A 14,908-nucleotide genomic window follows, 5' to 3' on the forward strand; every position below is an offset into this window, starting at 1 on the left:
CAAAAACCAATAGTAGATTTATCAAAATTAATAAGCAAGGAATCAAAAAATGCACCACTAGAGAAAATCATCACCACAAGTAAAGACTGTAAAAGAGGGAAAAAGAAATAAAAGAACTCAGTAAAAACACAAGGCAAGTATAAAAATCACAGAACAACTTACTCATCAATAAGTACCTTAAATGTCAATGTAATACATCCTCCAATTCAAAGACATGGAGAGTTGAAATACATTTTAGAAAGGACCTAACTAGAGGCTCCTGATAAGCAACTCACTTCACCTTTCAGTACACATAAGCACTGCAAGTGAAAGCATAAACATGATATTCCATGCAAATGCAACCCAAAAGAAAGCAGCAGTAGCCTTAATTTTATACGATGAAATAGTTTTTTTTTTTATCAAAAGAGACCAGGAAGGTCATTATTTAATGATATATTGTTCAAATCAGCAAAAGGAATGAACACTTGTAAATATATATACAGTTAATACTGGTGCACCTAGACACATAAAGCAAATATTAAAAGAACTAAAGGAAGAAATAAACTCTAACACAATAATAGTAGGGATCTTTAACACTCCTTTTCAGAAGTGGACAGATCATCTAGACAGAAAATCAACCAAGAAACAACAAAGATAAATCACACCCTAGAACAACTGAATCAGACATCTAGAATACTTTTCACCCAACAGTTACAAAACACATTCTTCTCAAAGGCACAAGAAGCAGTTTCCAGGATAGATCCTGTGTTGGGTCACAAAGTAAGTCTCAACAAACTTAAAAGGAATAGAAATAACATCAAGTATCATTTCTGACCATACTGCAATAACTAGAAAATGATAACAACATAAACTTTGAAAACCACAAAACTACTTGGAAATTATACAACTTTCTCTTAAATAACTACCAAATGAAGGGTGAAATCAAGGAGAAAATTTAATAATTTCTTGAAATAAAAGAAGATGGAAGCAACATACTAAAAGCTATGGGATGCAAAAAATCAATACAAAGAAAGAGGTTTATATAAATCAATGCCTGCAACACAAAAACAGAAAGAACTCAGAAAACAACCTTGTCTTTGCACCTCAAGGACCAGAAAAATAAAATGAAATCCAAAATTGGTAGAAGGAAGGAAATAATAGCACTAAGAGTACAAATAAATGACATAAAGACTAGAAAAATGACACATACAAAAAATCAAGAAGGTCTGGTGCTGTGGCACAGCAGGTTAAGCCACCACCTGCAGTGCAGGCATCTAACTAAATATTGGTTTGCCTCCTTGTGGTTCTGATTCCAATCCAGCTCCTTCTAATGGCCTGGGCAAACAGCAGAAGGGGGTTCAAGGGCTTGTGCCCTACACACACAAGGGGACGCATATGAAATTTCTGGCTCCTGGCCTTGGCCTGGCCCAGCCCTGGCCGTTGTAGCCATTTGGGGAGTGAACCAGCCAATGGAAGATCTCTCTGTCTCTGTCTCTCTCTCTCTCTCTAACTCTGACTTTCAAATAATCAAGTAAATCTTAAAAAAAAAAAAAAAAAACACTATAATCATTGATGAAAGATTGAAGAAGTCAGAAAAAAATGGAAAGACATGCCATTTCATTTATTAGAAGAACCAGTATCATTAAAATGTGCATAGTTCCAAAGCAATTTACAAATTCAATGCAATTTCTTTATATTCCAATGACATTATTCACAGAACTAGAAGTGTTGTGATAAACTAAATTACTACGCCCAACAAATATGATACTGTTTGCTCTGGCAAAAGTGCCTTTGAGTCTGCTTTCATGTCACCTTGTGCTGTGTAAAAATTCAATTTTTCCATTAATTATCATTTATTTGATCTACTCAAGGTTCATGGACTTGAACTAGAGAAAGAAAGCAGGAAGAGACACAACTTAAACATGCATTAAGTTTGGAATTTGGTTATTAAAAGAAAGTAGGAGGGGTGGTGATACCACAATGGATTTTAATTTTATTTTGATTTCCAGTAATTGAACAGACATGCATATGCTGATGTATATATTAAGCCTAATTAGGAGATTAATAACTACTTGTCAATCATATTAGGAACAAATATAAAATATTAAAGCAATTAGGAAGCTGAAAAAATCACTTTACTATGTGGCTCCTACTTTAATTTTTTTTAAAGATTTATTTATTATTTGAAAGTCAGAGTTACACAGAGAGAGGAGAGGCAGAGAGAGAAAGAGGACTTCCATCCACAGATTAACTCCCCATTGGCCGCAACAGCTGGAGCTGCACTGATCCGAAGCAAGGAGAAAGGAGCTTCCTCCCCGTCTCCCACATGGGTGCAGGGGCCCAAGGACTTGGGCCATCTTCTACTGCTTTCCCAGGCCATAGCAGAGAGCTGGATGGGAAGTGGAGCAGCCGGGTCTTGAACCTGCGCCCATATGGGATGCCGGTGCTTCAGGCCAGTGCATTAACCCACTGTGCCACAGCGCTGGCCCCCTCCTATGGTAATTTTAAAATGAACACTTAAGTCAGTTCATTAATATAACAAAGTTTAGATTAAAATGAAAATTTTTGGCACAAATTAATAGGCTCTAAATAAAATGGTATTTGTGATGGCATATGTGCACAAGTTAATTAATTTAGAAATATGTTTCAACTTCTAATCTGAATGGCATGTAAAAATTGTAGCTGTTTTTTCATTTATATAAGAAATGATTTTTAAGGAAATTGCATAAAAGCCAAAAACAAAGAAGAAATCAGTTACTATTCAATGATTTTTTATACAGACAAGCTCTCCTAGTTAAAAATGATTAGATTCTGAAAGGCTGTTTATAGCATAATTTCATCAAAAACTCAAAGGTTAATTATATAGCAAGAGGTGATATGATCTAGATATCCAAATTGGTTAAATTTTCTATTTCTAGGTTTTCTTTATTAGTTGAATGTTGTAAAACAGAAATAAGGGTATGTAAAGAAAAGATTCATCCTTTCACCTCAGTGTCACTATTTTAAGAGAGTCTAAATAATTAAAACGCTATAATATATACCAAACTTAAGGTTTGATATATGAATATATGTTTAGACATACTAATATGGTTATAGGTATATTGAAATATATAAATATGCTTAATAAATATTTACATGCTTATATTTATTTTCCAAATTTCATAATAGAAAAGTTAGCTTGGTAAAAGGAATTCAATGATCAGGCAATAAAAATTAGCTTTGCTACTGTCCAACAACCTGTAGCCTCATCAATTATCTGTATTGAGGAAGCATTCCCACATTTCTTTTAAGCCAGTACATTTTTTAATGATGTAAGTATCTGCATTACCATTGAAATCTTATACATGAAGGTTTTCAAGGATTCATAAAAATCCATGTCAACTAAATTCATAAAAGTTAACTATTTTAATAAAATTCAGAGTGCAGATATTCTAGAATCTACATCTCAATTACCCATGTTACTACAAAGTACTTACAAATCTATTCCTCTGAACACATTCTCTACTTTTCTGTTTCTAAAAAATCTCAACCTCAGATAATTTGGTTCTCCTTTTCACTAACATCTCATGTTTAAGAGACTTCAGAATGCCACTCCTTTTTTTTGCTTTTTAACCTCCTAACAAGAGGATTTTCAATGTGTATTAATTACTCCTAGATCATTATTTAGCTGGTGTATTAACTAATTAAAATGGGCATTATTAAGTGTCTTCATATCATAATTTGTACATAAAAGAAAAAAAACACATTTTACTCTTGAATAAGGAAAGTGCATCCTGATCAATTTTAGAAAGATTCTTGAGTTCTGAGATATGAACCATAGGCCAATGATTTTACTACTTTAAAATATAAGTTGCCAGAGCACTACATAACTCCCAGGATTATTGCAAAGTTTAAAATGACCATGTGAAATGTATTTGTCAGTGTCTGTCATAAGGCAAATAAATGTTTCTAATATATAGAGAAGATTAAAATAGATATTTTGCTTCGTTTAAATAAATTTAGTACTTTAAAATAAATTTAACAAAAACTATCGACTAAAATATTTTATGTACAGCACTTTTTTTTTAATTTTAAAGCTATATAGTTATTTTTATTTGAAAGTCAGAGTAACAGAGAAAGAAGAGAGAAAGATAGATCTTCCATCTGCTGAGTCACACCTCAAATGTTGAGATTGGGCTATGTAAAAGCCAGGAAACTAGAAATTCATACCAGTCTCCTAGTGAGTCACAGTGACCCAACAACTTGAGTTATCACATGCTGCCTTCCAAGGTGAGCATGAGCAGAAACTCGAAATGGAATAAGAGGAAGAAGTCAAACTGAGACACCCTTATATGGGATATCAACATCTTCGCCATTGCACCAGTTGCCATTGCATCTTAGCCAATTGCCCAGTCTGCATTAGCATTTTTTAAATCTGGGGCGGGGGACAAGTACATTCATTTTATCTTTTCAAAATCTTCATTTTGAAGCCCCAGAAGTGATAGCTCAGTGAGATCAAGTTACTTTTCAAAGGGCACAAGGGTAATAAGTAGAGGAGCTGGGACACTGATCTTGGTGTTAATATCATAGCAAATTTTCTTTCTACATCACAAGGATAATTTAGATAAGTGTTTTTGTACGTACAGGATTACATTTAAATAAATCAAAATAGGGCAAGAATCTTTATAAAGGTATTGGTAGTCTCTCCTTTTATATCACACCTAAAATTAATAAAAATAATTTTATGCACAGTGAGATTAAAAAAAACTACCATAACTTCCAATCACAGATTGCAAGAATATCTGTAATACACTGTAAAATCTATACAAATAGGAGAAGGGAAAGTTAAAGGCAATTTATGTGCTTTTTTTTGTTAGTCTTCCTTGTTCTATCCTTTCACTTTTTCAGCCAAAGCATCCATTAAGCTCCAGAAGAATTTGGATTTTATTGCTGAGATGCAAAGATAATGAAGGCAGAACTTCAGTATTTGAATTCCAAATTAGGTTCTTGAAACCAGAGTTTTGAAATGCAAATGTTAGGGAAGAAAGTTTTGGAAGACATTGATATACGAAAAAGCAACACCTTGAAGAAGCAGGCAAAATCTTATGAAATAAACTGAATTGTTTTGGTTTTATTAAAAAAAGAATAGAAAATACTAGAGGTGATTATTTCCTTGAGAAGAGAATTGAGGTTGCAGTGGCCGAGTGGGAGCTAAAGATGATTTGAGCAAAGGAGCCAGCCAGGCCTGTTGTAGCACTGAGAAGTTTCTCAGTCTCTAATCAACGAGCACCACACATGATCTACCCATGCTCTGGAACATGAGCCCGTGTGTTTCTAAGTGTTCAGGAGCCGGCACAGTAGTCCTTCTCATTGCTATCTTTATGGAAAGTCTCTTGACAGTTGCCAGAAAGCTCCTGTTTGTTCTCCATAAAGAATGAAACATACAAGACTTTGCTCTCTTATTTAAAATGCAACCTCTCCTTGTCAGTCATTATCATTATTATTGGTTGTAGCCCTGAAACACAGGATATGGCATAGTAGCACCAGTTGAGGTTAGTACCAACATTTGGGGGGAAAAAAAAATCACTCCAACCCTCAGGACCTATACTGGGATCAAACTAATTAGATTCAGTTTTAATTTTACCCTCCAAGAGGGCAGTGAAGAATTCATATCCAGCACGGGTGTTGTGGTACAGCAGTTTAAAATGCCACCTGTCATGCCTATATCCCATATCAGAATGCATGGGATCAAGTCCCATCTCCCTTTCAATCCAGCTTCCTACTAGTGCATCTAGGAGGCAGTAGATGATGGTCCAATTTCCTGCCATCCATATGGAATATCCAGATGGAGTTCCTGACTCCTGGCCTTACCCTGGTCCAGCCCTGGCTGTTGTGGGTATTTGGAGAGTGAACCAATGGATGGAAGATTTCTCTCTTTATCTGTCTCCACCTCTCTTTCTCTGTTACTTTACCTTTCAAATAAGTAAATAAAGTTTTAAATAAAATGAATAAGTATCCAGCTTGTGAGGATTTGATTCCTGCTTCTTTTTTTTTTATTATTTAGTAAATATAAATTTCCAAAGTACAGTTTATGGATTACAATGGCTCCCCCGCCATAATTTCCCTCCCATTTGCACCCCCCCATCTCCTGCTCCCTCTCCCATTCCATTCACATCAAGATTCATTTTCAATTATCTTTATATACAGAAGATCGATTTAGTATATATTAAGTAAAGATTTCATCAGTTTGCACCCACACAGAAACACAAAGTGTAAAATACTGTTTCAGTACTAGTTATAGCATTACTTCACATTGGACAACACATTAAGGACAGATTCCACATGAGAAGTAAGTACACAGTGACTCCTGTTATTGACTTAACAATTTGACACTCTTGTTTATGGTGTCAATAATCTCCCTAGGCTCTAGTCATGAGTTGCCAAGGCTATGGAAGCCTTTTGAGTTCGTCGACTTCGATCTTATTCAGACAGGGTCATAGTCAAAGTGGAAGTTCTCTCCTCCCTTCAGAGAAAGGTACCTCCTTCTTTGATGGCCCCATTCTTTCCACTGTGATGGCCTCGTTCTTTCCTGCTTCTTAGAATAGTTTTCTTTCTGTTGTTCATGCCTACAGTCTCTTGTTTTATATCAACATCAATATATCACAGTTGTTTGAATTTTGATGTTTTCAGGCACATACATATTACAAATATATTCCAATAAGTCTACACACATTTATTGCAACACTGAAGTTAACTGCAATCCAAAAGCTGAAATTTTATTTCTTGTATATTTCAAATGCCCTTGTTTCCAAACAGTTTATACTACTTTTTCAATGTCATCTGTGCAATTCCCCATTCCTTACACAATGTTCCTGTCTCATTGGCCTACTTTAATATTTCCAGACAGTAAAGTTTGTTTTTTGACATGCAGCATGTGTCAAAAAAAAAGGCCTAAAAACAAAACCAACTATTCCAACTATTCCTCTCTCCTCATTTTCTTCCACAAAATTCTGTACCACTTTTCAGAAGAAAAGAGTAGGGGGAAGATAACTTCAGCCCTTCTCTTATTCTCATTCATCCACATCTACCAGGAGAACAACCTACTTACCTGAGTAGGAATTTTGGGAAAATGACCTAAATAGATGTGACTCAAAGCCTTCTTCTCAAAGAGCTGTCTATCTCCAGCAGTTTTGTGCCTGTAGGCACATTTGCACATCTCCTCTCTATAGTAAACCAGTGGGCAGATTCCAGTCTTCTTGGAAAAAAGGCCTGATATTTTGGGCAGGTAAAATTAATTAGGCATACGAAAAAGTTCTCAGCATCACTAATTTCAGAAAGTTTATATTAAACCACAATTAGAGATCCTCTCACACCTGTTAAAATGACTATTACAAGAAAAAAATGGAAGTATAAGTATTGACCAGGATGTGCAGAAAAGGGAACATTTTACACACTATTGATGGGAATGTAAATTAATTTCATTATTATGTAAATGATTAACATTATTACTTTCAAAAAGTAAAGACAGAGCTATCATATTACCCAGCAATCCAAACACTGAGTATATGTCCAAGGATATGAAGTCAGTATATAAAATAATTATCTCAACTCTGATATTTTTAGCAACATCATTTACAGCAGCTAAGATAAAGAATCAAATTGAGTATTCATTCATGAATGAATAGATTTTTAAAGTGTGATATATATATACACAATGAAATATTATTCAGCCTTGTAAAAGGACATTATTTAATGCAGCATGGATTAACCTGGAGGACATTATGCTAAGTAATATAAACTTAGATTTATATTAATAAATATATAAAGTATATAAATAAATTAAATATAACAAATAAAATATAAATATAGAAAGCTGAAAACTCCATAATCTCTCAAATATGGAATGCCAAGATAGTAATTCTAAGTTTACCCTCCACATAGAAAACAAGTATGTGTAAATCAAGGCTTATGTTAAATAGTTTCATTACCAATTCTATAATGTTTACATATATCAAAGCAGATTATATACCACAAATAGCTAAATTTTTACTTTTCATCTAAGCAAACTTAAATAAGAAACTAAAAACATTTTATATGGTTGTGCTTAAGTTTACTGGTTAAACAAACTACACCATGTTAGATATTTAAGACGTGTTTTCAAATACATGATTCTTAAAATTTATAGAAGGCATTGGACCTTCCGGTAAATGTTTTATTAAGTTCTTATCTAAGGGTTGAAACGGTTTGCTAAGTATTCATGTAATATTGCTATTGTCAGCAAGTGATCTAGGACTTGCTCCCTCATTTCTCTATTCTAAGCCCAACTTGTTCTTTCACTTCTCTATTCTCTTCAAGGTAGGGAACTAATTCTATTATGAAGGAATCTGTAGGATGCACAATTTAATCTTTAGACCTTATAAGAGATGGCTAACATTTTTCTGTAATAGCATAGCCAAAATAAGAACTTAACTAATAATCTCATAGCTAGATTCACATCGCCATCAGCGAAGTATACAGTAAGTAAAAAAAAAAAAAACCTCCCTTTCAGACCAAAGGGAAAGAAAGTTTTAAAGTGAGAATATAATTTTCCTCATGGGCATTGTCTACCTTAGAAAAACTACTACAGAACATGCCTGTGACTATAGACTTGTAGTTCAGGCCACCAAAGATTAGAGATGGGACACGGGCACTCCCTTGACTTGCATCGTCTGGTCTGCTTTAACACAAACCAGGAGGAAAAGAAAGCTAGGCATCAGAAGCAATGGGTGGCAGGCCTATTAATGGCTGATCTGTACAGTGATCTGCCCTCAAGGAGATCCAACAGGCCAGTCCACTGCAGTGGCTTTCAATGTGGTAAGCCTGGGCTTCAGCAGAAGTCAGCTTGTGAAGAGCCCTGGCAGCTCTGCCAAGAGTTGGATCACTGGAAATGGACCTGCCCTGGAATCGAAGGATGCCCAGGTCAGAGCCACAGATCTTATTGGCTCCAAGCTGAAAAGCCCTTCACTCAGCCCAACTTCCAAAGTGACCACTGCAGTTGAGGGGACAGCCAAGTAGGGTCAGCAACATTGCAGGCAGAACTGTAAATTTCTTGTTAGAGATGCCCCCTGCCTTTACCTGGCCAGCTCTCCTCCCAGGCCAGCCAAGTAATGAAAGTCAACAGAGTGCCTTCCCCTAGGAGGTTCACACCTCCCTTAGGATATACCCCATGTGAAGAGATAGATAGGTCTGGGCCTCTTAACTTACAAGGCCTAAAGCCCACCAGATTATTATCAAGCCCCTTCTATCAGGTTCTATTTGCCTCTCAATCAGAAAAATTACTTGTAGCTTAGACAGCACCTTTCTTAGCTCCTCTAATAATGACTCTGTCCTTTGTTCTAGACCCTGTCTAGTCCACTTGGGCCTCATTCCTTTGTAATCATAACCTCTACTCTACCACCAATGGCTCTACTCCCAACCTGTGTGTACTGATGGTCCTCTTCCCCACTTAATGCTGTATAATTGTTCAGACCTGGTTAAGGCCACTCTTAGGATCATTGGTTACTATCCTCACTCTGTCTTTTACGACCTTGTCTAAATATGATCAGAGTCGGGGAACTTGGAAGGCTTCCATAGCCTTGGCAACTCATGACGACAGCCTAGGGTGGTTACTGGCGCCATAAACTAGAGTGTCAATTTGTTGGGTCAATAACAGGAGCCACTGTGTGCTTGCTCCTGATGTGGGATCTCTGTCCTTAATGTACTGTACATTCTGATTTAATGCTATAACTAGTACTCAAACAGTATGTTTCACTTTTTGTTTCTATGTGGGTGCAAACTGTTGAAGTATTTATACTAAATTGATCTTCTGTATATAAATAGAATTGAAAATGAATCTTGATGTGAATGGAAAGGGAGAGGGAGCGGGAGAGGGGAGGGTTGCGGGTGGGAGGGAAATTATGGGAAGGGGAAGCCATTGTAATCCATAAGCTGTATACTGGAAATTTATATTCATGAAATAAAAGTTAAAAAAAAAATAATGGCTGGTGCTGTGGCATAGTGGGCTAAGCTTCCGTGTGTGGCTGCAGCATCCCATATGGATGCCAGTTTGTGTCCGAGTTGCTCCTCTGCCAATCCAGCTCTCTGCTTGTAGCCTGCGAAAGCAGCAGAAGATGGCCCAAGTCCTTGGGCCCCTACACCCGCATGGAAGACCCAGAAGAAGCTCCTGGATCTTGGCTTCATATCAGTTCAGCTCCAGCCGTTGCAGCCATTTGGGGGAGTGAACCAGTGGATGGAAGAGCTTTCTCTCTGTCTCTCCCTCTGTCTGTAACTCTACCTCTCAAATAAAGAAATAAAATCTTTTTTTTTTAAAAAAAAAAAAAAGAAAAGAAAAATCTGGAAAATATTGAGGCACATCCATCACTTACATTAATGTGTCCATGATGAATCTACCATCTAAATTAGAAGTCTATGGTAATAATAAAGTTACTTCTATGGTTTTCAAACTTCTTTCCTCACTCCAACATCCACTGGAGAGGAATAGCTTCCTAGTGACAAACTTAGAAATAGCCCCTGAATGTGATCCAATAGTTTTGTTATGGTTTGGGTGTATTTCTGGAACTTATGTGAAAATCCCCAAAATGTTAATGATCTTCTTTGGAAGGGAGGCCTTTGGGATGTAATTAGGATTTGATGAGGTCATTAAAGTGAGACCCTACTGATATCGGACAAGACCCCCTAAAATTCACACTAAACCGTGGCCCCTTAAAGTTCCATAGAAATGCTAGCCGGGGTGCCACATGTACTACCAGAATTTGGGGTGCCTTACAATTTTACCACGGGCTTATTACTAAATCCCCAATATTAATAAGCCCAAGAGGGTTCTTGCCTAATATTTAGAGAAGAATTCTAAATACCGGCACAAATAAACGAGGCAGCATGGTACATTTTAAGCTTTTATTTAGTAAGAAAGATGCACAGGAGAGTAAGAGCTTTATTTAAGAAAAAGAGGTAATTAGGGGTTCATACCGAGCACCAGGAACCAGCCACGTGGAAGAGCATCTAGGCCAGGATGCCCAGAGCACATGGCCCGAAGGCCATGCGCCCTGGAGGCGTGGGGCTACAGCAAGCCCCTTCCTAGCAAGACGCCAGGGAAAAAGAGCAGGCTGGGCACACTGTGCCCCAGGCTTTTAACCCACTCCAAAGGGGAGTGGTCAATTAACCTGATTGGCTGGTGGGCACCCCGGTAAGGTCAGGTAGGGGAATGAAGCCACACAAGGGCGTGGCCAAGGCATCAGGTAGGAGCATGAGGTCACACAGGGGCGTGGTCTTCCAGTTCACAAATCCGATCAACTCCAACCTGTATGCCTGCCTACTTCACTACTGATTGCATTAGTTGTTTTATAAGAAGGAGAGAGATTTAAGCTAGCAAATTTGTTCTGTCCACATGCTATGCTCTGCTCCTATTGTGCCTCTGAAGACTCCACCAGCAGGAAGAACTTCAACAGGTACAGCTGAATGATCTTGAGCTTCCAAGCCTTCAGAATCATGAGTTGAATAAACCTTCAATTTTTATAAATGACAGTCTGTGCTACTTGGTTATAATAGAAAACGGACTATGGCAAGTCTCTTCTCTAGTTTACTTTGTGTGCTAGCATTCTACACTAGACATGCACCTGCATTAATTCATGTGATAAGACCATTGGGACAGTGTCTGCCTCTGCATGGCAGGCACCTTCAGTTTGGGATAGGGAATTTTAATAAAGCTGATGTATTTTTCTATCTCTGAGTATCTTTAATTGTTCATAATCAAATAAATAAATAAAAGTGATGCATTGTTATCAGCAAATTCTAGCAGTAATATACTTCCAATATTTTAAATTTCCAATAGCCTTCCTTCACTTTGCAAAATCCCTTTAGTCACATAGTATTAGTTCTGAGGACAGATTTTATGGCCCCTTACAGAGCTTGTTGCTCCATTTTGAAGGATGACACAACACTTTGCTGTGTATTTGTCCCAGTTCCTTTCATTTGATCTATTTCCATGTCTTCCTCCAAAGAGTATATAATAAATAGTTCAAAGGTAGCACTTATCTATTTTTGCACCCCTTCGACATAGCATTTAAAGATATTTATTAAGTAGATTAACCACACCCTGCTTTTACTGTGGGTGACATATATAGCTTTCTCAAATACAGAGGTAGGATAATTTTAACAAAACCTTAAAATCACATCATTGAAGCAAAAATTCATTCTGGTTTGATATACTTGGTATGCTTCTTTTTTCTGTGTAAAGGAAGATTCTTAAGTTTTGTGTCTTGATTCCTTTATTACCACAAGAGCCTGGCTTATGATGGACACTCAAAGTTAACCATTACAAACCAAAAAAGGAGGTATTTCCACCTCTTAGCAGCAGTGTAGTACATCTTTGCTTCAAAATAAATTTTCTCATTTAGTCCTGTTTAATGGACATATCAGCTAAACTATCCTGTTTGCAAAATACCTTCTAATTTTTCTAACAATTAGAATATGATGCTTAGAGGTTATAAGCCCTACTCAGGTAGTATAAAAGCACTCTTATTTCCTTACACAAAAGTCACAGGAAAACTTTAGAGAAATATTGTTATTCAAACTATATATTAAGAACTACTGGGCAACTTTCTGAAAAATATAAATGAAAGTGTTCTTCTGTAGTTTCTGATGTATTTTCACATATGCATTTGATACAGAAAAAGATATTCAATGCTTTAAGAAAAGCAATAGAGAACAAATGAAACTCATGTTCCAGGAAATTTAAGTAAAATTGGAAGATTAACTTTTAGATGTGTCATGTTCTTTTTGGTTATAAATTAATGTGATTTTTGATACAGATATTACTGTTTCCTGCCTGTGAAGAATTATTTTTTAACTAGAAGATTAAAAAAATTAAGCAACCATGATTTTTCTTTTATATTTATGTTGCTTGTTGTATACCTCTTTAATCTTTCAGGTCTTTAAATTGCTTAACCTATTTGAACTAAAGGCTTTGTGAATGAATATGTTTCGTGAATTTTGGATATAAGTAATCAAATTTTAGACACATTACAATATATTTCTTGTGAATTATCCATCTCAAAGAAAGAAGATTTTCTCCATACAAATGGTAATTTGGGGCAAATATTTGCATAAAACTATTTCACAGTATGCAAACTGTGAGAACTGAAAAGAGTTTTTGTGTGAAAACTAGCAGGAGGATAGATATTGAAAAGACAGTTAACAGCATACAATCTCATTTTAAATATGCAGAAAATGGCTTTAATGGCCTACAGTGTTACAAGCTAGGTATGGACTTACTTTCACTTGTCTATTATTCAGTTTAATAATTCTTAATATGTATTATGTGGAAACACTGTGCTAGAAGATATAAATGTACTGTTAGGAAAAAATAGAGCTATTTCCTGTTTCTCTTGGTATTTAAAATCTCAGACACTAGATAAATATGACATATTTAGTCTTTGTGCTTACAGTTGTAAGGTTGACTGAGAAACAGACATATCATTAAGAACTGTGAAATGAACAGTTGTGAAAATGGCAATGAAGTAGAAATATGGAGATATACAAAGACATCTTTGAGACATTTGTACTGAGATCTGGAGGATAACAAGCAATTATTAATTGGAATTTGGAGGCAGTGATCCTTGAGTTAGAAACAGTCACATTTTGCCTAGAAGTTAATTCCAATTTGGAGTGTTTGAGTTCAAGTCCTGACTTTGTGCCTTATTCCAGTTTCCTGCTAATGTGTACTCTCAGAGTCAGAAGACGCTGGCACAAGAGTGCATCCTTGCTACTCACATGGGAGACACAGGTTGTGTTCTTGTCTTTTGGCATTTGCCTATCCCAGTCCTGGCCATTAGAGGCATTTGGGTAGTAAACCAGTGAGTGGGAACTTTGTGTCTGTCTGTCTGTCTCTGTTTCCCTTTCTGTCTCCATCTCTCTATGCCTCTCTTACTGTCTCTCACATGAATAAAATTTGAATAAGAAGAATATAAAAAAGGAGGAGGAGGAAGGGGAGGAAGGGAAGGAAAGGATAAGGCCAAAGAAGGAAGAAGGGAGGAGGGAGAGGGGAGGAATAGCTTGAATAAAGGTATTAGGCAAAGAAAAAAAGTATAATGCATGCTTAGAATTAGAATAAGTTGTTGAAAAAGATAAGGTTCAGATCCTGCACTGCTTTGCCTAATTAGAAATGAGAAAAATTTTATTTTTATTGTAATTTCATTAGGAAGACATTAAATTATTTTAAGCAGAGAAGTTATATGAAGCACTTTTAAACATTTTTATCTTTTTTGATAAAAGATCACAGTGTCTAGACTTGACAATAAATTGTCAAAAGTAGTAGGAGAGACAGTCATTTAATGTAGCAGTCAAGATGCTGCTTGGGATGTCCATATCCCATACTGAAGTGTTCTGGTTTGAATTCTGACTCCATTTACAATTGTAGGTCCCTGCTCACACACAGTCTGGAAAGCAGTGGTTGGTTCCTTGCCATTCATATAGGAGTCCCAAATAGAGTTCCAGGCTCCTGGCATCAGTTTGACCCAGTCCTAGCTTTTGTAGGCATTTGGAGAATGAACCAGTGACTGGTGATCTCTCTCTCTCTCTCTCTCTCTCTCTCTCTCTCTTTCTCTCCCCCTGCCACCTTTGTCCCCATCTCCCTCTCTCTCTGTCATTCTGCCTTCCAAAAAAATAAAATAAACTTTAAAAAATCTTTACAGATGATGATACCTAAGAATCAAATGCTGATAAAGGAGAAAAATTGTAAATTCAATGATATTTAGGAAAAAAAGACTAAATTGCATTGTTGATTGATATAGCATAGCCTAAAGTCCAAAATAATTTGTACATTTTAGATAATCTGAAACAAGATACTCACCAGTGATCAATGCTCTGAGATTTAACGCTCATCTGCTGAACAGCTGTGTGTTGTCTGAAGAACTAA

Source organism: Lepus europaeus, chromosome 1, assembly GCF_033115175.1.
Source record: "Lepus europaeus isolate LE1 chromosome 1, mLepTim1.pri, whole genome shotgun sequence".
Classification (NCBI taxonomy): domain Eukaryota; kingdom Metazoa; phylum Chordata; class Mammalia; order Lagomorpha; family Leporidae; genus Lepus; species Lepus europaeus.